Below are 23,262 nucleotides of genomic sequence, written 5' to 3'. Positions count from 1 at the left end.
AAAAAATGACTCAGGCACACTTTTCAAATTGACGAGTAGAACATGACTGAAATGTGGAGGGTGTGGGAGAGACTGGCTTGAGATGTGGCTGGACGTAGGGTTTTTGGGGGGAGGGTTGGGATCCTGCAAGGCCTTGTGAGCTGTGTTGATGATTTTGGCCTTTTTCCTAACCAGAGCATCATTTATGGCTGATCCTTGGGAGTTTTCTTCTTAACTAGTGCATTTCCATTGTGACTGGTCTCCAGCTCCTGTCTGCTCCTCTTTATGTGAGCTGCTTACATCCTATCTGTGGGCCTACCTGCTTTGAGAACTCCTCGTTTTCTGTTGCCATTGTTTTTGTGAGGCAAATGTGTCTTGCTGTGTGAGTCCTGCTCTATGCCAGGACCAGCTTCCCTGTCCTTCCGGGCAGTGATAAGGTGAGCCCTGGCTTGTCCAAGCTGCTCTCTGGGCCTGGGCCCAGCTGAGCCTAGGGGGAAAGGTCAGCGGAGCAAGAGACTGGGACTTATCCCCATATCTGTTCTCACCTTCTTCTACGGTCATAGAACACACCGTCAACTAGATTAGAGGTATTTCCCAGTCTCCTTTGCAGTTCAGTAATAGGCTTTTGTCCAAGGTCTGGCCAATGGAATTTGAGGGGAAGTGATACATGCAACATCTGTTTCTTTTTCTTTTTTTTTTTTTTTGACCTTGCCATGTGGCATGCAGGATCTTAGTTCTCCGACCAGGGATCGAACCCGTGCCCCCTGCCTTGGGAGAGTGGAGTCTTAATCACTGGACGGCCAGGGAAGTCCCTACAGTATCTGGACATGCACGTGAAAGACCAGGGAGTGCCCTCCCCTTCCTGCTGGCTGAAGTGTAGGGGTGGTACTGGGGAGTTGTTTTGGACCATGTGTACCAGGGATGGCAAAACAACCAGAAAGAGCATCATGACTGATGGGGACTGCTTACATGTGGAAAGTTAGGCAAGAGAGAAATATATTTTTATCTTATTCAAGTCACTGTTATTTTAGTCTCTGCAACAACAGATGACCTATACTGTATCTTAATTCAGTAGTTTTCAAAGTGTGGTTCCAGAACCTCTGGGCAGGGGGTTGTGTCTCTGAGACTCTTTCATTAGACTCATCACAGTACTGACACTTTATTTGCCATTTTTATTCTCATTTTCTCATGAGTATATAGCTGAGTTTTCCAGAGGCTACATGATGAGTGATATCACAACAGACTGAACGCAGAAGCCGATACGTGAATACAGCTGTCTTCTATTAAGCCAGATATTAAAGAGCTTTGCAAAAGTAAAAAAAAAAAGTCACTCTTCTCAATAAAATTTTTCTGAAAATATAAAAATATTTATGTTTACATCTTTATTATTGCCATTTTAAAACAAATGCATGAAGAAACAATTTTTTTCCATTTTAATTTCTAACGGTAAATATGGAGAGATATAACCCACATGTATAAAAGCACTTTGGGATGGTTGCTAACAAAGTCCAAAGTGTTTGAGAACCACTGTCCTAACTAATCCAGACAGCCAGACATTCGCTGTTCATCAACAGTTAGCAGCTCCAGGTCCTGTGCACCTGTTGTTTTGGGGTCAGCTGGGGTGGCTGCCCTTCCTTCCTCTTTCTGCTCGCTGCTTCTGCTCTCTTCTCTCCTGGCGTCCTTTGATTTTCCAGGAATTGACTTCAGTTGACACAGAATCCACTGAGTATTTCTTCCCTCCTCCTTCATCCTTCATTGCTTCATCCATTCACTCAATAATGAAGCCCCTAAGATGGGCTAGGGCTGTGCTAGGTGTGGAGGTCAAGGATGACCAGAACACGGTGGCTACTTTGGTTTGGCTCACACTCGAACAGTGGAGAGAGGCTGTGAATGAGCAGTGGCAGCCCAGACGCTCAGCAAAATAGTGGATTGTAGAGGGCGTGGAAGTGATGCAGAGAAGGGGATGATCAGCTTTGCCCCGGGGGCGTGGGACGTGGGGTGGTGCATCAGGAAAGCTTTAAGGCAGAGGTGACTGTGCGGGAACCTGAAAAATAAATATTAATTAGCAAATTTCTGTGTAAGGAGTGCAAGGAGGGGGAAGGGCACACAGGCAGAGGAAAGCACAGGGGGAAGGGCACGGTGACTTCATAGGGCAAGGTGTTTTTTCAAAAGTCTAAGTGGTTCATTATGGGCTGAGAAGTTGGAAAGGGGCCAGGACCCATTACGTAAGGATAAACAATTTGGCTTTTACTCTTAAGGCAGCTGGAAATCACAGAATAATTTTAAGTGGAGAGCGATGTGATCATATTTGATTTTAACAGCTGTAGCGAAGGTTTTTTCACCTTGTTTAGGGGTTGTGTGCATTTGCTTCCAAGAGATGCTGCTATATTTCAGCATGACTAGTGGGTGGGGCCTCTCTGGAGAGAACCCTTTATTCAACTCATAGCAGGCAATTAAAGTCCCTCCATTTTTGAGGGGAGGAGAAGGACAAATGATTCTGAGTACTGATGGCAAAGTATGTGTCCTTTTGATTTCCCTGTTTGCATAGAACCCCCCAGGCATTAGTGTCTAAACTCTAGGGAGGGAGGGGTTATACAATAATTAGAAAGAACTGTTTTTGTCTGTAATTATGACTACTTAGCAGTTAAAGCTAATTATGCCTTTATAAGTTTGTGATTAATTATAAACCTTTTCGAGCACTTTAATATGTCTAGGCACCTTTTATGCTACATGTATTAGTGCATGTAATCCTCACAGCAGCCCTTTCAAGTAGGTCCTACATTCTCTCCCTTTTTATGAATAGGGTATTGAGACACAGAGAATTTATGGGATTAAACGAACGTTGCAGCCTGGACCCTGAGGCTGCGCTCTTGACTGCCACCCTGCACTGCCTTCTGGTCCAGAGCAGGGGACTCCATGCAATAAGCTGGGGGATCTGCCGAGGCTGGAGGTCCTGCAGGGTAAGTTCATTACTGTCATAAGTTTTCTTTACTCACCAAGACCAGAGCGACTGGAGAACATATGGCTTAGAAGTCTGACCAGCAGCTTCAACATCACCTGGGAACTTGTTAGAAAGGCAGATTCTGGGGCCCCGCCTCAGACCTACTGAATCAGACACGCTGGAGTTGGGGCCCAGCAAACTGTTTTTCACAATCCCCCTGGGTGATTCGGATGCATAGTAAAGTCTAGAATGATTGGATTTGAGATACATCCCGGGGTGCAGGCGTGTGTGGAGGAAGGGGTGGAGAACAGATCGGAGGGAAAGACTGGAAGCCAGCAGCCCATTTCTGAGGTTGTTGCCGTTGCCAGGATGAGAACTCAGAGCCTGAAATCAGATTCCCAACATGAGCTGCACTTTAGAATTATCTGGGGAGCTTTTAAAACATACCAGCACACTGGCTTCACCCCAGACCTATTAGATCAGAATCTCTGTGGGGGGGATAGAACCCTGGCATCAGTTATTTAAGAAAAAATTCCCCCGGTGATACTTATGTGCCACTAGGGCTAAGAATCAGTGGTTCTCAAACTTGAAGATGCATCAGAATCTCCTGGGGAGCTTGTTAAATGGACGCTATTGAGCCCTACTTCCAGAGTTTTTGATTCAGCAGGTCCGGGCTGGAGCCTGAAAACCTGTATCTCCAAGTTCCCAGATGATGCTGAGGCTACTGGTCCAGGGACCACACTTTGGGAATCACTGCCTTATAAGTTCACCAATAGCGCTAGCAGGTTAAGCAGAGTGAAGGCTGTGGAACCAACTCTGGAGGGGAGCTGGAGGGCCCCTCCCTCTGCAGTTACCTGGGTCGAGCTGATATATCAATGTGCCCATGACATGACTTATCTTGCTGAAGATGTGAGAAATTGTAGTTAATTGTCTAGATATTTTTACCTGCCAGACATGTTTATTACTTAATTTTTTAGACCTAAAATTTGCCTTTCCCCAGTACAGTGGCTGCTTGAGATTTGATAAAGAAAGCCTAATTTTCAGATATTTCTCAGTTTTGTCCTTTAAAGGATTTCTCCTACATATGAACTTGCAGCGTGCAAGGATTCTGAGGGAAGTGCTAAGGTTTGAGTTATCATTTTAGATGTATAGTCAGAAATCAGGCTTTTAGAATGATCACAGTTATGGGGCTTCCAGTATAATACTCATTGCTCAAACAACTTATGAAAATAGTCCAAGGCAATTTAACTTTTATTTCTTCTATAGAGCTTGTCACCATTTATTAATCTTAATTCCCCTCAACATCACATATCAGATGAAAGAGCGATTTTTCTCCTTTGTTTCCATAGCATTAATATTTAAATGGCAGAGTATGATACTCATAAACAGCTACAGAGGGGAGGAATATTCCTAGGAAGGAAAACCTGGACTAAATGCCACCTCAAGGCTTCTTCCTTAAAAAACGCCCCAAACGAAGCCAAGAAAACATGCCCAGTATACCTCCCAGTACAGGATAGAAAGATGAAGAAGCATCACTTGTGAAATGAATAACAGTACGTAAAATGAATAACATTGTTTCAGAGATTTCCCTTATAAGACTGAAGAAACATTTGGGGAGGTGGAGGTGGAAGGCGGTGCAGGTGGCTATGCTGGCAGAAGTCCTTCTGCTTTGAACGTGAGTGCAGCTCACAGAAGAATCCAAAGCACGTTCCCTACTTGTTTTGTGGCTCCAGGAGGGAATTCAGTTTTATTACTTTAGATATCTATCTGGCATCACTCATGTGCTAGGCTCTGGGCTACAGGTGGCAGGAACACCAAGATAGATGAAGCACAACCTCAGCCTTCAAGCAGCTGGTAGAGAGGATCAGATAAAAGCCCAAGTCAGGTGGGACACACGCCAGGGAAAGATGTAGACAAAGTGGTGGGGTACATCATGGGGGCAGGGGGGAGACTGGGAAGGCATTGGAAGATAGGATACTTGCAAATGGAGATCAGAAATTTGGGTAAAGGGAGCAGAACTGATTCACTATATGTTTTCAAAGCATTCATTGAGCCCTTACCTTATGAAAGGCACTATGCTGGGTTCTGAGGATATAAACATGAGTAAGACTTTTTCCTGCTTTCAAGGAGTGGGGAAAACAGGCAAGGTAAATTACAGTGCAGCAAAGGCTTCCTGGAGGAAGTCCTAAGCTGGGTCCTAAAGAATGAGTGGGGCTTATTCAGAAAAAGATGGAAGGAAGTGGGGAAGGGAAAGCACACTATTGAGAGAGGAAACAGCAGGTACAAAAACCTTGAAGAGAGAGAGAACCAGGTGATTGTGGAACTGCAAAGGGCCCAGGGTGGCAGAGGATAGAGTGTTAGGACAGGTAAAACAGGAGATGAGGCTGAGGTGTCATGGCGGCCAGGTCAAAAGGGGCCTAGCTTTTAGACATTTGCCCATGCAAAGGGTTTAGGCTTTTTCTACAAATTATGGGGAACCACTAAGGGATTTTAACATGGGTATTGTGTGAGAATATTTAAAGTTTAGACAGACTATTCTGGTTACAGCCTGGAAGAGGGTTTGATAGAAGGCAAGACTGGAATCAGGTGATGATTTAGGAACCTATGGCACTAAGAGAGGTAAGAGAAGATGGGCCTTGGTAGAGTGGGTGGAAAGAAGGGTTGGGGTAAAGTTATATCAATGAGCTAGAATCAATAGGATTGATTGGCTGAGAGGGTGTGTGGTAGGAGAGAGAGGCTCAAAAATGACTCCACATTTTTTGGCTTGGGCCACATGATGGTGGTGTCATTTATAAAGTCAGAAAATAAAGGAGGAATGGACATGAGTTGAGAGAGGAGACTAGATGATGAGTTTTGGATGTGCTGAGTTTGTGGAGCATTCAGATCAAAAGGTCCAACAACCACAGTTGGATACATGAGTCAGGATAGAGATCTAGATAGTGATTGAAGCCGTGGAACTAGAAGAGATCACCCAGGATGAGTGTAGAATGAAAAGAAATAAGAAAAGCATGTTTTCTACTACCACTTCTCTTTAACACTATGTTGATGGTTCTAGGTGGTTCAATAAGGGAAGAAAATGTTATTAGAGGCACAGGGATTGGAAAGGAGAAAACAAAACAGTCTTTATTTGCAGATCATATAATAATTTACATAGAAAACCCAAATTACCCTAAAGACAAGTTATTAGAAGTAATAGGAGAGTTTAGTAGCGTGGCTGGGTATAAGATTAATATAAAAATCAGTTGCATTTCTCTATACCAGTAAAAACTATAAAACAAAATTAAAGAGAAAACAAAATCTACAAAAATTATCATAGAATATCGAGTATCTAGGGGTAATCTAACATAAGATATGAAAGACCTCTGCAGGGAAAATTATAAAAGCTTATTAAGAACAACTAAAAAAGGCCTAAATAAGAGAGGAAGATATTATATTATGAAGACAATATTATAAATATTTCAATTATTATCTACAGATTCAGTGTATTTCCAAACAAAATCCCAGGTTTTTTCATGGTACTTGATAAAATTATTTCAAAATTCACATGAAGCGATAGAAGGCCAAAAGCAGTCAGGATATTTCTGAAAAAGGAAGAGTGGAGAGGAAGGATTGTGTGAATTGGTACAGGAATAGGCAAATAGACCAGAAGAATAGACTAGAGAAACACAGATGAAACTTTGCTTTCATGTGACAGAGGTGACATATCAGATCAGTAAGAAAGAAAGAGCAATCAATAAATGGAGTTGGGAAAAACTAGTTATCCATTATCCATGTGGAAAAACATAAAATTGGATCTTTGCCTCATGTTATATGAATTCCAAATGGATTAAAGATTTAAATATCCTTAAAGAAACTGATAGACAAGTTATAAGCTTAGGTAAATATTCATATATACAGAACTACAAAGGATTAATATCAAAATATGTAAAAAAACTCCTACATATCAGTAAGAAAAGCACAGACACACACACATCCCCTAGTAGAAAAAAGGGAAAAATATGCAAACAGAAAAATTACCACATGACCAATAAACTTGTGAAGAGATGCTCAGCATCATTAGTGATCAAGGAAATGCAAATCACAACCACTATGAGGCATCATTTTACATTCATTTAATTAGGTAAAAATTAAAATGTTTGATAATGCCAAGTTGGAGTACAATAACTTTGGAAAAGAGTTTGACATTATCTCCTAAAGTGGAACATGTGATCAGTTCAGAAAAGAGTGTAGAATTCTCTTCTAAAGTTGAATATTCACATTTCCTGTAGCCCCAGCAATTCAACTCATAGGTGTATACCCCAGAGAAACTCTCGTACATGTACAACAGGATACATGTAGAAGAATGATCATGGTGGCATTGTTTACAATAGGAAAAACCTGGAGACAACCTAAATGTCTAACGTTAGGAGAGTGGGAGAACAAATGGTAATATATTCACACAACAGATTATTATCTGTTATTATCCCAAAATAAATGAACCATAGTAACTTGCAACAATATGGATGAATCTAAACAACATCACCTTAAGGAGAAAAAGTAATTCTCCAAAGGTTATTTACAGTATGATTCCTCCTTAAAAAAGTAAAGTAAAAATACTGATATATATGTGTGTGTATATATATATATATATATATATATATATATATATATATATATATATGTGTATATATATGCACAATGTGTATGTATAGTATACATTTTGCATATAATATCCATTATATATGTACGTATATAATAAATATAAATGCAGTAAAACTATACACAAAAGAAGGGAAGGGAACGAACCTGGGATTCAAAAGGATGCTTATCTTAGGCGGGGAAAGGAAGCAGGAGGATGGAACGAGGGGAAAAGCACATGGTTAGAAGTAGATCTTTGTCAAGATTCTAGTTTTATTTTTTGGATGGTGCATTCATGAATGTTTAATACATTATTAAAAATAACTAAATAAAAGTAGCTCAGGCCTGGACCAGTGATGAGAGAATCATCAATCAAGGATTATGATGAATCCAATACTGTGCATCTGAGGTCCAATTAGAGAAAAATGATTTTCTTGAATGAACGAGTGAATAGAAAATCATCAGTGACAGTGATCAGAGAGAAACCTGATACAGGCAGATCTTTATCACACTACTGAATTCTATAATAGAATGTCCTTGTTACGGCATCTCTTTAGGGGACTATAAGTAAACTCGAGGAAATTTTGGAAAAACAAGTTATTAGGTAAGGTATGACTTGTCTAAAAATGTTCCTGGGTCATTCTTAAAAATGATACCATTTGTCATCCCTGTATAGCTTTAGGGATACAGTCCTTTTACACTTCCTCCTGTGTTTTTGCCCTGAAATTAAAGTGAACTGCTATTGGATGATTTGCAATTGAATTATATGATCTAAGTCATGTGGACCAAAGGAGACATATTTAAAACATGATCTTTCTATTTCTGATTGTTTAAAATAGTGAAAGCATCCAGAGAATTAACAAAACCCCAAATTTCTAACATGGTACTTTCAGAGTATTTTAAATTTTATACAAATCACTTTCCTTTACACCATAATTACCAACTAAAATTTAAACCAACTTAGATTCTACCCCTAGTGTTTTATTAGACTGTTTCTTTCTCTCTCCTCCTGAATCTTGTCATGTTGCAGTTAGGTTGCTTCATTTGAAACCCCCGCTGTGGCCTGCCCATTTCATGTGACCATCAGAGACCCCAGTAATGGGATTGTCTCAGCTCATGGAAGTACAGGCTAGCTATGGCTGACTGTTGACCCAACTTTATGAGAACAAATCAGAAATAGTTTTCTCATTACACAGTGATATCGGCCCTTTACTTGCCCTAATGAGTTGTTCAAAAGAATGAAGGACTAGAAAGGAAAACTCTTTAGAAGGAAACAGCCTTAAACATCCCTCCTGTCATTTTTCCCCACAGCTTCCTTTCAAGTAGGAACTTTTCTCCTTATGACTGAGATGCACTCTAATGAGTTTATTCACACACGTTTGCTCTCACCCTCCCATTTTGAGGCAGAAGTGTGCTGGGGGGTGGGGACCATGCTGTGTGTGTTGGGGGTCAGAACACCTTCCTGGGTCTGGACATTCTCATAGCCACACATTCATTGGTTCTGAACTCTTTTCTCCCATTAAAAAAAAAAAAAAAAAAAGAAGCCAGCCAATCACCAGCTGGTAGTTTCCATTTATCCAGAATTGTGCCTGGGCATTTTGGGCTTGAGGTAGAATTATATCCTTTAGTTGCCTATTTAATTTATACCTGTTCACTAGTTAGTAAAGTTTCTGGGGCAGCACCAAAAAGCAAAAGAATCCTAACTGTGCATGACACAGGTGCCTGACCTCACTGTGGCAAGTTCCCAAATTTCTTCAGTGAAATCCCTTTTAAATCTTAGATTTCATTTTAAATGTTCTCTTGCAAAGGATAAATGTTTTTTTTCAGATAATGACAATGGAAATGCCATTTCCAAGGCAGATAAAATGCTCCACTAGATTGTAAGCCCTTGGAGGAGAGGGTTATGCTTTGTATGACTGTCTCATTGGCACCTAGCTCCAGGCATGATATGTAGTAAATTTTAGAGACTGAAGGTGAGATGGTTGAGTAATGTGATGATTTCATAGCCTGGATACTCAAGTCATACTCTGCCAGTCTTCCCTATCTTCCAAAGGTCTTCCTGGGGATGTTAATTGAAAGTACTATTCAGATAAGCAACCTAAGTCCCAATTTAGGACTCTGTGATAAAACTGGGAAGGAGAAAATGGGGACTCTCACCTCCCCAGCGCCCCCTAACCTGAATCTTAGGACTGTAATGCTCAGACATGCCCATGAAGAGATATAGACAAAGAGCAGAGAAAGGTGGCTTGTCCCAAGAGAGTCTCTGGGAACATTTCCCAGCCAGTTCTCAGAGTACAAGAGGAAGACTAATAAGGATGGCTGACCCACCTCTAGCACCAGGACCTACCTGGGTCTGAGGCAGAAAGGTAAATAGTATGCCTGGAAGCTGACTTTTAGAGCAAAGTAAATCTGCCTGCTAGAAAAAAGTGGCCCCACCGAATGTTCCGATCAATCAAGATTAGCAATTCCTCCTCTTTTAGGGGAGAGCTAATAAGAGGAGCAGTTGAATGGTAACAAAGATGGTAGAATCCCCACCCCCAGGGTGAGAACTCAGTAGTGTTTGTGAAAAGAACGAATGAAGTCAGGCAATGTTGCTAGGGAGTTGTTACTATGAGAAATACAATTTGCATGCAAATTTTTCATTATTAGCAGCTAGGAGCCTCTAGCAAGGAGCCTGATGGAAGGGCCGATATGTTGCTTTTCTTAATAAGACATGGATGGAGAGGAACACCGCTGGTATTCTGCAGAGCCTGAAGGAGAAGCTTGGCTTTAGTTATGTTACATTTAAGACTATGATGTCACGTAGATAAGTTCTGGAGGCACTATAGAAACAGGAATGGATTTCATGTGAAAGTTCAGAATATTGGATTTCCATTTCTCTTCTCCAATCTGGTCTCCTTTTCCCCACAAATGGAAGAAAGAAAATCTAGGCCCTAGTTCCTATGAGATGCCATACTGAGCCAGAACTAGTTGTGATGTTTGGCTTATGCATTTTAAAAACTAATGGAAACTGGAGACAAATTAGGAAAAAATATGCAAATGATTAAAAAGTTCAGAAGTACTTGGAGTGGAAGTTATGCCATCCAAAGGAGATGGACAGCTCTATTTATTTGGGGAAGTCTTTATTTCAGCTAAAACACAGCAGGGGAAAAGGTCTGAAATTGCATCAAGATAAATTTAGGATTGGGGGAACTTTCTGATAAGGATTATTAAAAAATCAGGAAATCCACTTGCATATCCTCACCCCAGAGTGTGGTGCCTATGTGGTGATAAAAAATGTTTTTTGAGATCAGGTCATGGAATCATTCTTGAAAACTTTTACAACCAACACACATTGCTTTGCATTTTTGATGTTTAGCAATCATGAAAATTGACCAGATGATTTCTCGCATCCCTTCCAGCTCTTTTATTCTAAAAATGGCCCAAATTGGTTGATTATTTACTCTACACCCTACAGAGTATCTAGAGGCCGCAAGTAATCTCATCTTTGCAGCACATATCCACACTCACACCCTGGTTTTCCACCAGAAACATTGAGACTTTTTCTCCATTGGTAAATTGCTGTCGTTGTTTCCTTTCTATAGTGCCATTATTTATTCTAATCACTGAGGCTGTGTTACTCAGGTCCCTCTGATACACATCAATGTGAGTTATACATGTGCTGTGAGGAGGGGAAAATGAACCTCTAAGCTGCAGTCATATTGGTTTCCTAAATGATGCTGCATGTTTTAACTGGAATTTCTGTAGTATTCGAGTGGAAAAAAGAAGGTGGGGGTGGAGGGAAGGGTTCCTTTGGTTTTCAGGCTGTTAACTGTAATTAGCCTGGTTTCTGAGATGTAATTATCTTGCAATCTCAAAGCAAACACCCTGGAGGAAACTGCACCGTTAAAGACAGCATGGCATTAGAAATAAGTTATTACCCTGGTGCCTGCTATTGCTGCTTATGCTTTGTGATTTGTTGGGGTTTCTGTTAGCACGTGCTTGTTTAGGGCTGGAGTTGTGCAGCCATGTTGCCACTGTTTGTACTAGAGAGGCGGCCGGCCTGGTTTGCTTCATTGTAATAATGGTGTGAAAACTTAGCATTATGGTGGCGAAGGCTGGTGTGGTACCATCTGTGCTTTCCTTACCAATTCCCAATCACCAAAAGACCCAGGGGTCAAGGACAGAACGCACTGGCAGTCCTTTTTAGCAGCTGACGTGAATGAATGAGTAGAGAGGAGCATCATAATCCAAAGCTCAGGCAATTCAAACTATCCACAAGGAAGAATTCAAGTTGTTTGGAAATGACTGAGTGGAAGCAAGAATCATCCACCTATTTCAGGGACAAACACTGAGGGATCATGAATCATCATCCTTGACCGATCACAGAGGCTGGAAAGACCAAACTGTGGGGTTTGGAATCAGAGACTTGTGGGTTTGAACATATGATTGTGCAGCTTGTATACTGCACAAACGGTCCCCACTGAGGGGACAAGTGGAGGCTGACATCCCACCAGTGCCCCAGACCAAGCTGTGTGTTCACGGGGCTGCATCCACTCAGGGGAAGGGTACTTTTTTCCAACTTGTCTACTCCATGGGAATGATTTATAAAATTTATCTGCCCAGAATGTTTTACAGAGATGCCATATAGGCCACTATTTATGCTCTGTGTGACTTTGATCAAATTACTTATTCTCTCCGAAACTCAGCTTTCCCATGTTAAAAAAGATACTCCTCCTCCTCCTTCTCAGGATTATTTTGTGGACTCAAAACTGAATCTGAAAAGCTTGTGCTCAATAGGTGGCAGGAGTTTTGATGATAATAATGATTATGACCAAGATGAACATTATCATCAATTATTCATCTAGATTGGAGCTTGTACCAAGTCCTGGGTCAGGCACAGGGACCTACAAGAGGCATGAGAACTTGGCTTCCTTTCTCACAGAGCTGAGGGTTTGGTTGGAGGAACAGTACACAGACAGCAATAGGGAATTAATTGTGCCACACTTTTGCATGGGTTCTGTAGGGTAAAATTCCACAGTTCCATTGCAATTTATCTTTGCTCTTAATTCAGTGCTGAGGCTAGCTTTTTTAACATATCAGAGGGGAAAAAAGGGGGGAAACCCTACAGAATTTGGAGTTGAAGATATGATAGTGCAAAAAGGGAAGATATGGCTATAATGAGGAATAGGAAGATGAAAGGGGAATGGGGGAGCTATCGATAACTCAAAGAATGCTTTGACTAACTAGAATATTTTTCTTTTCTTCCAGTGGGCCAGGTTGATATGTATTATAAATAATTTGAATAACTGAAATCCACATATTTTTATTATAAGAACTTCATTTTTTCTCACATCACTACTTTTCCCTTAAATTTTATTTGCACTTTTGATGTTTCACTAAATGAATTATGAAATAGAAGACAAATTAAGTCCACCCAGGTTTATATCTCACCATCAAGAATATAAAGTTAAATTTGATCAGAGCTATTAATCATGGGTTATTAACAAAATATACAAAAAACCCTATCCTGGTTTTATGAGCTTTAATACTAGAATAGAATGTATGCTCAAAGATCATTTCCTATGTTGCTTTAACTCTGAGAGTGACTTCACTGCACTGGCCCAATAGATACCTTGTTTGATTGTTAAAGAATAAAGGACAGGAGGAAAGTTCACAATTTCCCTTTCAAAGAAATCTGTCAGTATTTAATGTAGTTTGAAAAGAACTTTTGGTGTCAAGACTAAAACAATTTTTGGTAGATTCTTAAAAAGAGATGTACTTTGTGAATTAATAATGTCCTTACTCATTTAACTAACACTAATTAATAAATAATGTTGATGTCCAATAATATGAGCAACAGTATAAATTACAATCCATTCCTCCCAGAAGTTAGAAGGAATATGCATGGGGATTTCCTTTGATGGCAGGATGGTGAACTAATTACCCTGAAAAGCCTCTTCTGACAACGACAACAACAAAACTAGAACAGTGAATAAAATGAAATGAAAATTCTTTTAAATGCATAGCAGAGCTTTCAGGAGGTTAGGAAAGAAAAGACTCAGGGACCAAAACATGAAAATAAAACTGAAACTCAGAGTGGCATGTAGGCACTCACTTCAGCTGCCCTAGGATGTGTTGCTAGTCTAAGTAAGCAGGTGGCTTCAGTTTAAAGATCACAAGGAGTTGAGGCCTTGGACATTCCTGTGGCAGGATGTTTGAACTGAGACCCCTCTCCCCCATATAAAGACCTCAAAGGGCTATACTCTCAGTGAAATGGTGGTTGAAAATATCCCCCTACTGGCAAAAAAAACAAAGCAAAGCAAAACAAAACAAAACCTTATAGGGATACTTGGTTTGCTTTGCCTAGGGAAAAAAATGTCCCATGAGAATTCATAAGGCCATCTTATTATCCTTACTTGCATGATCCAGGAAATTCAAACAAAAGCATTAACATGAAGTTGATCCCAGACTAGTAAAACCTATGGGGCACCACTCTGGAAGGACATCCTTTAAATCCAAATTGCACAAGATTCCTACAGCTAAAGCCCTGCCAAACTTCAAGATCACGATTCAAAATTACAACATACACAAGGAACCAATGCACCACAAGTGGACAACCCACTACAAGGGACAAAAGAATTAAGTCCCTAAAGCTTCAGGTAACAGAATTATTGGATACATTCTCTAAAAAATGAAGTTGTTTAAATTTGTTAAACACACAAAAGAAGAAATAAAAATATGATACATAAATAGTACCTATATAATTATCAGACAGTTTTGTAAAGAATAGAATAGGACTTCTAGAGGTTAAAACATAAAGTAATTGAAAATGAAAACTCAAAAGACAGGGTAAGTGCAGATTAGGCAGAGATGAAGAGTGAACAAGTGAATTGGAAGATCTTTGAAGAGAGGTAAAAATACGGAAAATATGAAAGAAAGATTAGGAGACATGCAGAATAGAATGAGAAAGACTGAGATGCATAATATAGAACTTTTTGAGAATGTAATAGAAAGAATGAGGGAAAAGTAATACTAGAAGGGATAATGCCTTGAGAATTTTCCAAAATGTTGAAAGACATGAATTTTCAGACTCAGGAAATACAGTAAATTCCAAACATTTTTATTTTATAGTAACTAATTCCCTATTTAGATACATATTAATGAAATTTGAAAACCTCAAAGACAAAGAGAAAATTGTAAAAGCAACCATAAAGTAAATAAAGATTACGTACTAAGGAAGGAAATTAGACTGACTGAAGACCTTACTATAGGGACTATAGAAACCAGAAGACAGTGGAATAATATATTCTATGCGTTAAAAGAAAGAAACTGCTTATCTAGAATTTTATGTTCAGCTTCATTATAATTTCATAATGAAGGCGAATATTTTTATAAACATTTTCAGACAAAAACATAGATGATTTACTGTTAAGAGAACTTTGCTGAAGGATTTTCTAAGATAAGTTGCCCAATCTGGTTGCATGTTAGCATCATCAGGAGAGACTTGCCTGTCTTCTACCCACAGAGATTTATATGTAATTGTTCTGTGGTACAGACTGGGAATTGGGATTTTAAAACTATCCCTAGATGATTTTAGTGTGTATCATGTTTGAGAACCACTGGTATAAAAAAGGTGTACTTCATGAAAAATGAAATTGAACCCAAGAAGTAATGATGAACAAATATTTGTTAAGTATGTGGATAAATCCAAATGTTCATTAACTGAATAAAGAAATAATAATATTGGCTAGGAGAATATGAAAGCATCATCAAACTAGATTTCTGGACAGAAGTAATATGTAAGAAGAGATGGAGGTAATTGGAAGTTCAGGGCATGTAAGGTCCTTTTATTACTCAGGTGGAGGGTAAGTATAGTGACTAACTTTAAGTAACCATGTTAAAAATGTAAGGGTAATACTAAATGAATAGGACTGTAATATGTAATTTGTAAATTGGAAGAGGCATTAATTTGGCAGGATTATGAAAAGGGGATGTAGAATGTAGCGAGGTCTATAACAACTTTAATGACATGTAGCAGGCACTTGGTGATAAGGGAAGTGGAAGTAGGAGGGGGTGGGGCAGTTGCAGGAGATGCTACAAGTTAGGAACTAATGTGATCTGGTGACTAATTTGCTAAGGGTATGTATTTGGAATAACAGAGGGAGGACAACTCCACTCCAAACAGCACTACAAGGTATTTAGTCAGGCCAACAAGGAAAATGAGGGTGAGAAAGTTCAAAGTCAAAGGGCTGGGCAGACTTTATGAGTAGTTGATAAACTGGTTTCACACATTTGGAGATAGATAGTGTTTAAGTAGTAATGTTTGGCAACCGACTGCTGAAAGTAGAAAGGAATCAGACCATCTACTAAGAAGAGGATAAGAGAGAGCAGAAGAAAGAGCAGAGGACTGAATGTGGGTGTCCACGTTTGGGGAGCATGGGGAGGAAAGAGAGACTAACTCTGGGTCATACAGAGGGGAATTGTTTGCATTTAGGCCATATTTAAAGTGAACCTTTAAGATGGAGAAGACATAGAACTTCCTTCCAAAGACCTAGTTTACATCAATCACTGCTTATCTTTTTATTGATGGATATAAATGCTTAGTGTGTCATCACTTACACTACTCTAACTTTATTTTCTAAATAAAAAAGGAGTTTTGAACTGTAATTAAAAAAAAAAGGCTACCATTATTTTTCTCCTCTACTTTAAATATCATATTCATCCCGACTCATGGTGGACTTGTGGTGGATGAAAAATGGCTGCCAATTTTTTTTTTATACATCTTTATTGGAGTATAATTGCTTTACAACAGTGTGTGAGTTTCTGTTTTATAACAAAGTGAATCAGCTATATGTATACATATATCCCCATATCTCCTCCCTCTTGCGTCTCCCTCCCACCCTCCCTATCCCACCCCTCTAGGTGGTCACAAAACACTAAGCTGAACTCCCTGTGCTTTGTGGCTGCTTCCCACTAGCTATATTACATTTGGTAGTGTATATAAGTACATGCCACTCTCTCACTTCGTCTCAGCTTACCCTTCCCCCTCCCTGTGTCCTCAAGTCCATTCTGTACATCTGCGTCTTTATTCCTGTCCTGCCCCTAGGTTCTTCATAACCATTTTTTTTTTTTTTTAGATTCCATATATATGTGTTAGCATAAGGTATTTGTTTTTCTCTTTCTGACTTACTTCACTCTGTATGACAGACTCTAGGTCCATCCACCTCACTACAAATAACTCAATTTCATTTCTTTTTATGGCTGAGTAATATTCCATTGTATATATGTGCCACATCTTCTTTATCCATTCATCTGTCGATGGACACTTAGGTTGCTTCCATGTCCCGGCTATTGTAAATAGAGCTGCAGTGAACACTGTGGTACATGACTCTTTCGAGTTATGGTTTTCTCAGGGTATATGCCCAGTAGTGGGATTGCTGGGTTGTATGGTAGTTCTATCTTTAGTTTTTGCTCAATATCAAAAAAACAAACAACCCAACCAAAAATGGGCAGAAGACCTAAATAGACATTTCTCCAAAGAAGATATACAGATTGCCAACAAACACATGAAAGAATGCTCAACATCACTAATCATTAAAGAAATGCAAATCAAGGCTGCCAATTTTTTGATACTCCTCTCATTAAGAGATGAGGTCCATTTCCTTCCCCTTGAATCTGGGCTTGTTTGTGACAACCTTGACCAATAGAGATGGGCATAAGAGACACTACGCCAGTTCTAGGTCTAGAGCTTAAGGAGACTGGCAGTTTCTGCCTTGTTCTCTTGGAGCCCTGAGCCACCATGCAAGATGTCCAACTATCTGGAGGTCACTACTTTGTGAGAAGTTAAAACCAGGTCCATGGAGAGGACATGAAGGATGAAACTCCATATAGAGAGAGATGCCAAGGAGCACAGAGGTGCCACCCATGTGAGTGAAGAAACTATCTTGTGATTCATTCTGTTCCAGGTGCCCCAGCTGAAAATAAGTGGACCAGAGGGGAATGGCCCAGCTTACTCTTCCTGTATTCCTCATCCACAATACTGAAAAAGAGGAGAATAAGAAGATTGTTTTAGGCCCCTCAATTTTGGGATAATTTGTTACCCAGCCATTAGAGAATCAGAACACAACTGCTTCTTTCAAAGACTAATCACTACAGGGACCCCAGAGCCTCTGTTAGGACCTCCCATCACCACTTAGCTTCCTTTGTCTTTTCTAGTATTTTAAAAATTCTCTCTCTCTTTATTATTCACACTTTTACCCTTAGATTACAAACACAGCTCAAAACATTTTCCCCATGGTTTTGCTTTTGCCTCAGTCTACTGAAATGTCTTTTATTCTTCTCATTGGAAGATTTACCTCTCTTATCACGTCTTATTTACTAAGATCTTATTACCTGACCATAGTGGAATGAATCAGAATTTGTGAAAAATAAATTATAGTTTCTTGCTTATAATATAGACATTTTTAAAAGGATGCAGTTTTTACTTGCAGATAACAAAGCAATCCACACTAACGGCTAAGTGCTTTTAAGCTGACATTCGTCTAAACCTGCTTTAATGAACAGATAACTCATTTATAATTAGCAGTGCCAATTAATTGGCATGCAAACAATTAAAATGATTAAAGTGCTAAAGTTCTTAAGAACAGTTTTTCCTAAGTGGGTTGTAGACAAACCCTCCCTGACCCTGCATCTTGTTTACATGATTAAATTGCTGAGGAAGGCTCTCTTCATAGATATCACATGAGGAAATTTAACTCAGCCTTGGTCGGATAGCCCTGATTTGGAATAAGTGAGCCCCATTTATGAAGAATTTATTATAATCTGATTTTCCAAGTCAACACTTTAAATAAATGTTTAAATTACGTATGTTTGTCGTCCTCCTGCCGTTATCCCCCATCCCTGACTTCAGCCACCACCCAGGACCTCAGTAGATTTGAAAATGTCAAAATCCCATCCAGATCACTTTTCTTTTCTAGTCATCTATCTCACAGCCTAGAAAACGGATAGAATGCTGTGGGTTTATTTTAAATGGCTGCGACTTGCTTCTAACCAATGAAATGTACCAGGAATGTTGCTGTGTGATTTCTGAGGCTAAAACAAAAGAGACGTTGCAGTTCCTGCCTTGTCCACTGGGACACCTGCTTTTCAGGCCCAGGGCTGCCTTGTAAAACTGTCAGCCCGCTTGAGGCCGCCACGCTGTGCGGAATCCCAGGTCACGTGGAGAGGCGAGTAGAGGTGCTCTGGTTGACAGCTCCAGCTGCGATCTCAGGTTGCAGCCAGCAACCGCACCAGACATGAGTGAAAGTGCCCGAGGATGGTTCTAGACCCCAGGCACCGAGTCACCTCCAGCTTTCAAGTCTTCCCGGAGGAGGGCCCAGACATGCTGGAGTGGAGACAAGCCATCTCTGCTGTGCCCTTTCCAGATTTCTGACCCGCAAGAGCTGTGAGCATAATAAAATGGTTGCTGCTTTATTCCACTAAATTTGGTTTGGTTTATGATGTAGCAATAGTAATTGGAAGAAAGGCTTTTTCCTCCTTGCCTTAAGGATCTATACAATATCCGCCTCCTATTTTTTTCCCTTTCGTATGCTTTTTCAGTTTCTATTTTATACTTAAATGTCTTACCCTACACTCTGTGTGTTTACTGGTTTTTAATAAAATATCCCTCAATCTCAGTTGAAAGTGGCTGGGATTCAAATCCTCTCTGGCAAGTTATTAACCCTGAGTCTCAGCTGCCTTGATGATGAGAGTCAAATCTACCTTACAGGGTTGTTAAGAGGATTAGAGGTACTGTAGGAAAAGTACCTGGCACACAGGAAGACTCTCCTAGATAAACGGTAATGAGCGTTAGAAGTCTTCAGATTCAAGTTATTTAACCCCAAACCTCAGTTTCCCATTTGTCCAAAGCCCATTGCTCTGAGAGTAGCGTAGTGTTCTTAGAGGGAGTTTGGTGTGTATGTGGGTGCACACACACTGTCTGTGCTCTGCTGGATAAATGACTGCACGTCCTCATGGCCCATCCATCACTGCATGAGGCTGGAAAACAACAGCAACAACCAAATCAAAGCAAACCAACCAAAACCAAATCCACATTAGGGGCTGAAATTAGAAGGGAAATGGGAGTGGATATAAAAGGGTAACGTGAGGGATCCTTTTGGTGATGGAATGTTAAGTACCTTAACTGTATCAATGTCAGTGTTCTACTGGTGTTATTTTATTCTCATTTTGCAAGATGCGACCTTTGGGAAAACTGGGTAAAGGGTAAAAGGGATTGCTCTGTATTATGTCTTGCTACTGCATTTAAAGAAACAATTATCTCAAAATTTACAAAAAATAAAAAAGAAATACAGTTAATTTAAACAAACAAACAAACAAACAAAAAACGACTCCAAACTCTCACCATGGTTATATTTGTCTAAGGAAATTTGCAAAGCATAGAGACCAGATATTAAACAGAGGACCCACTGGGTGGGCTGGTTTGTGGCACAGCCTCAAGTCTGGAGAGAAAGGTCCATCCCTTCCCTGGTTGGAGGTGTCTTTGCTTTTTGGAAGGGACCTTATTTGTAGCAGAGACTCTGGGCATTTTGATGGATACTTTTAAAAGCAGTGGACCTCCTCTCCAGAAAAATGAACACACCCATTCTCCCACAACACTTTTTCGTGCCATTTTAGAGTGTTCCTAGTTACTATAAACAATAGACATTGGAGTCTGTTAAAGAAGCCTGTGGGAATTCGAGTGCTTGGCTTTGTGACCCTGGGATGGTGACTTTAGTTCTAACTAAAACAGGGAGCACTGCCCCGTGCGTGGTGCTCAAGCCATTGTCTGTTGAGCTTCTACTGTGGGTCGGGGCTGCTCATTAGTTATCTAATCCTCAGGAGAGCCTGACAGGTGTTTTATCTCTACTTTATTATGAGACTGAGAGAAGTTAAGTGGCTTTTCCACAGGTAGTAAGTAGTGGGGCCCAGATTTGAGAGATGCCAACATCCAATGGTTTTCTGTTACTTGCTATTTGTGTCTTGGGGTGCTGGCTGAGACCTGCTTCTCCAAACAGGTCATGACGGAGAACTTGCTAGCCCTGGGCTTGCTGTTTTACTTTCTATGTCCCCTACACCTCCTCTCCCATCGCTGCCTACCTCTGGCCCCTTTAACTGCTAGAGTATAGTGTGGGCTGTCAGTGGAGTGCATACTTTGTTGCTGGCAAGACTTAAGAGAAGCAGTAAAAGATAGTGATGTGATCCAGGGCCCCAGAGTCTGTGTGCTCGACCTGGAATCCATCGAGAGCTTCCCCAACATTTATTTAGCACATTTGTTTTACAAAGAGTTTTTTCATTTAATAATAACCTAGGCATGCAAGACATTTCTATGTCCATTTACAACTGTGGACACAGAATTTTTTCAAGGAAAATTGTCTTACCAGGTCTTCCAGTTCTGGTACCCAGTCTCTTTCTATTACCTTCCAGCTGCCTCTTTTGGAGAACAAGGTTAAGCAATGCCATTCTGGGAAACCGAAGCTATAAGAATGAAAACATGACGTCTTGGAGCAGTAAGCCATACGTCATTGTGATTGGGAAATGGCTTTCCTTGCTCATGTTCTGGGAAGGAACCATCACAAATGTAGCTAATGTAGAACAAGCAGTAATCTGGGAAATTGTAACATGAGATCACATAATGGCAGTGGCTTTTGAAAGATAAGGAAACTGAAAAGGAATATTGAGAAAGGAACATAGGAGACTAAGACTTTGAAAGATTTCCTCTAATGCTGCCCGAAGAGAGCGTGACCTGACTTCAGATGACCTGTACTGCTTCTTCAGACTGAAATATCCCTCCAGTGGAGAAAGGCAATTCATCAAGCAACCAGAGCTGGAAAGGAATTCTCTGAAAGAACATCCAGTTGCCCTGGCTCATGTTCTCTGCTCACCCAGCAGAGAACTTGCAATTTGGCGTCCTGAGTGCTGATGACCAGTGTAGGTTTTCTCAGTGAGAACCCTCCTTCTGGGAACTAATAAGGGATATTAGTCTATCAATCACTCTCTGGTGAGTTCGGCTCCCATGATTGAGTCTCTTGTTGTCTGATCCCCTCTGCTGGAACTGATAAGACCCTGAGTCTGCTCAGATATTGAGCAGATTTGGGGCTTTGGGTCCCTACTTTGGTGCAGCCATACTTGGGAGGCCCTCACCTGAAGAAAACTCATTATGTGGTCTTGGTAGCTTCTGGGGCCCATAATCTGGTTTTGTCCAGGCACTCAGCATGTCCATCTAGTCCTAAAGCTTCAAAGAATGTTTCGAAGAACATGGGTATGTGTTTGAACAAGAATCTTGCAGAAGCATTCCTAAACACAGCCTCCTGTGAGGGTCTCAAACTTACTCAGGTTAGTACCTCAGATAGAGATGGAGTAGCCTCCTTACTACCAGGAGAGGTGCCTGAGAGGCCCCTTTGGGCCTATGGTGTCCTGAGGCTTTAAAGGAAGCAATTCACATAGGTAGCTTGAAGGGACAGAGCAGCGTCTCAGGAAGCAACATGGAAGTATATCTTTTGGGCAACAGATGGTCAGGGCCTGGGGCAGATGGAGAGGAGGCAGCACAGGGGGAGGAGAAGGGGAATCTCTTGCTGGTCTGGAGGCTGGGAAGTTGGCTGGTGAGGATGCCAGTCAGATTTGGCTCTGGGTGCTCCTTGTAGACATTCTTCCCATGGTCTACTCACCTAACCTTGGCAGGGCGCCTCCCCACTCCCACCCATGGTGGGCAACGCCCTGAGATAGATTGGGTTGGGGGAGTGGATCCCTACTCAGTGGATGGAGCTCTCTGAGATTCCATCATGAAGAGGTCACTAAGTGAGCCAGTGAGTGGACCCAGGATTCTGGCTTGCTGGCACTCGGTAACCCAGACAGGTGGGGAAGGGGTAGAAGCTGGATGGCCTGGCTTTTAAGGCAGTGCATTGTATAGTGTCCTGTTGGCATGGCAGGGTTTGGTGAGCCCTGGTAGAGTGGAGGGAGGGAGTTTTTCACCTGGTGTCTGAAGTTGGGTGAAAGTATGTGACACCTAATTCAGATGGTATCTGTGTCAGGGCTCCACACCATTTATCAGGAGCAAACAAGATAATATACAGTGCAGCCTTTATACTCTGCCTGGTAAGTGCTTAACAGTGGCAACCGCTACCATCCTCCTCCTCCTCCTCCTCATCATCATTGTCATCTTGCATAGTACTTTACACCTATGTTCACGTTGCTTTCAGAAAATCTGATTGTTGGCTATAGAAATTACAGTAACTTGTTCTATAATTGTACTCAGTCCACTGTTGGTCCATAGTAGAGGCTGGGCCGTTAGTGGCTTCCCAGAATAGGAAGAGCCCATGAAGAACTGGGGGGCATATACTCAAGATCAGGGCCAGGCAGGTAGGGCTCAGGGGTTACTTAGGTTGGTGTAGAATAATAGGGAAGGCTGGGGACTGTGGGGCCATATGCCAGGTCTAAGGACAGTGACTCCTCAACTCTAGCTGGTTGTTGCCAGGCAGAGATGTGGGCCCAGGGATTCTAGCTCTTCTGATCATTTATGAAAGACAGAAGTCCAGATTTTAAGGTAAAATTTTATAGTTTCAAAAATACGGTGAGCCAGTGACAATATTCTAATATAATTTCTTCTCTAATGTTCTATTAAAATGATTGATGTCAAATTAAACCTTTGGAATGGTGGCTGATTATGTGAAAGTGTGACAGTTGGCCAGTCTGCATTCTGACTGACTGAA

The 23,262-nt window shown here is 40.9% G+C and overlaps 1 long non-coding RNA gene across 1 annotated transcript; it reads right to left on the bottom strand.

Annotated features, from left to right (window-relative positions):
* Positions 1-16,634: 16,634 nt before the first annotated feature.
* LOC102999499 (uncharacterized) lies at positions 16,635-20,991 on the bottom strand. The gene is made up of 3 exons (XR_450007.2): positions 20,935-20,991; positions 19,325-19,555; positions 16,635-17,558 (listed from the first exon to the last, which is right to left on the bottom strand). It is a non-coding gene; the product is annotated as an uncharacterized LOC102999499 (long non-coding RNA).
* Between the last annotated feature and the right edge of the window lie 2,271 nt (positions 20,992-23,262).

This window comes from Balaenoptera acutorostrata, chromosome 4, assembly GCF_949987535.1.
Source record: "Balaenoptera acutorostrata chromosome 4, mBalAcu1.1, whole genome shotgun sequence".
NCBI lineage: Eukaryota > Metazoa > Chordata > Mammalia > Artiodactyla > Balaenopteridae > Balaenoptera > Balaenoptera acutorostrata.
This window is presented reverse-complemented; position numbering and strand designations above follow the sequence as displayed.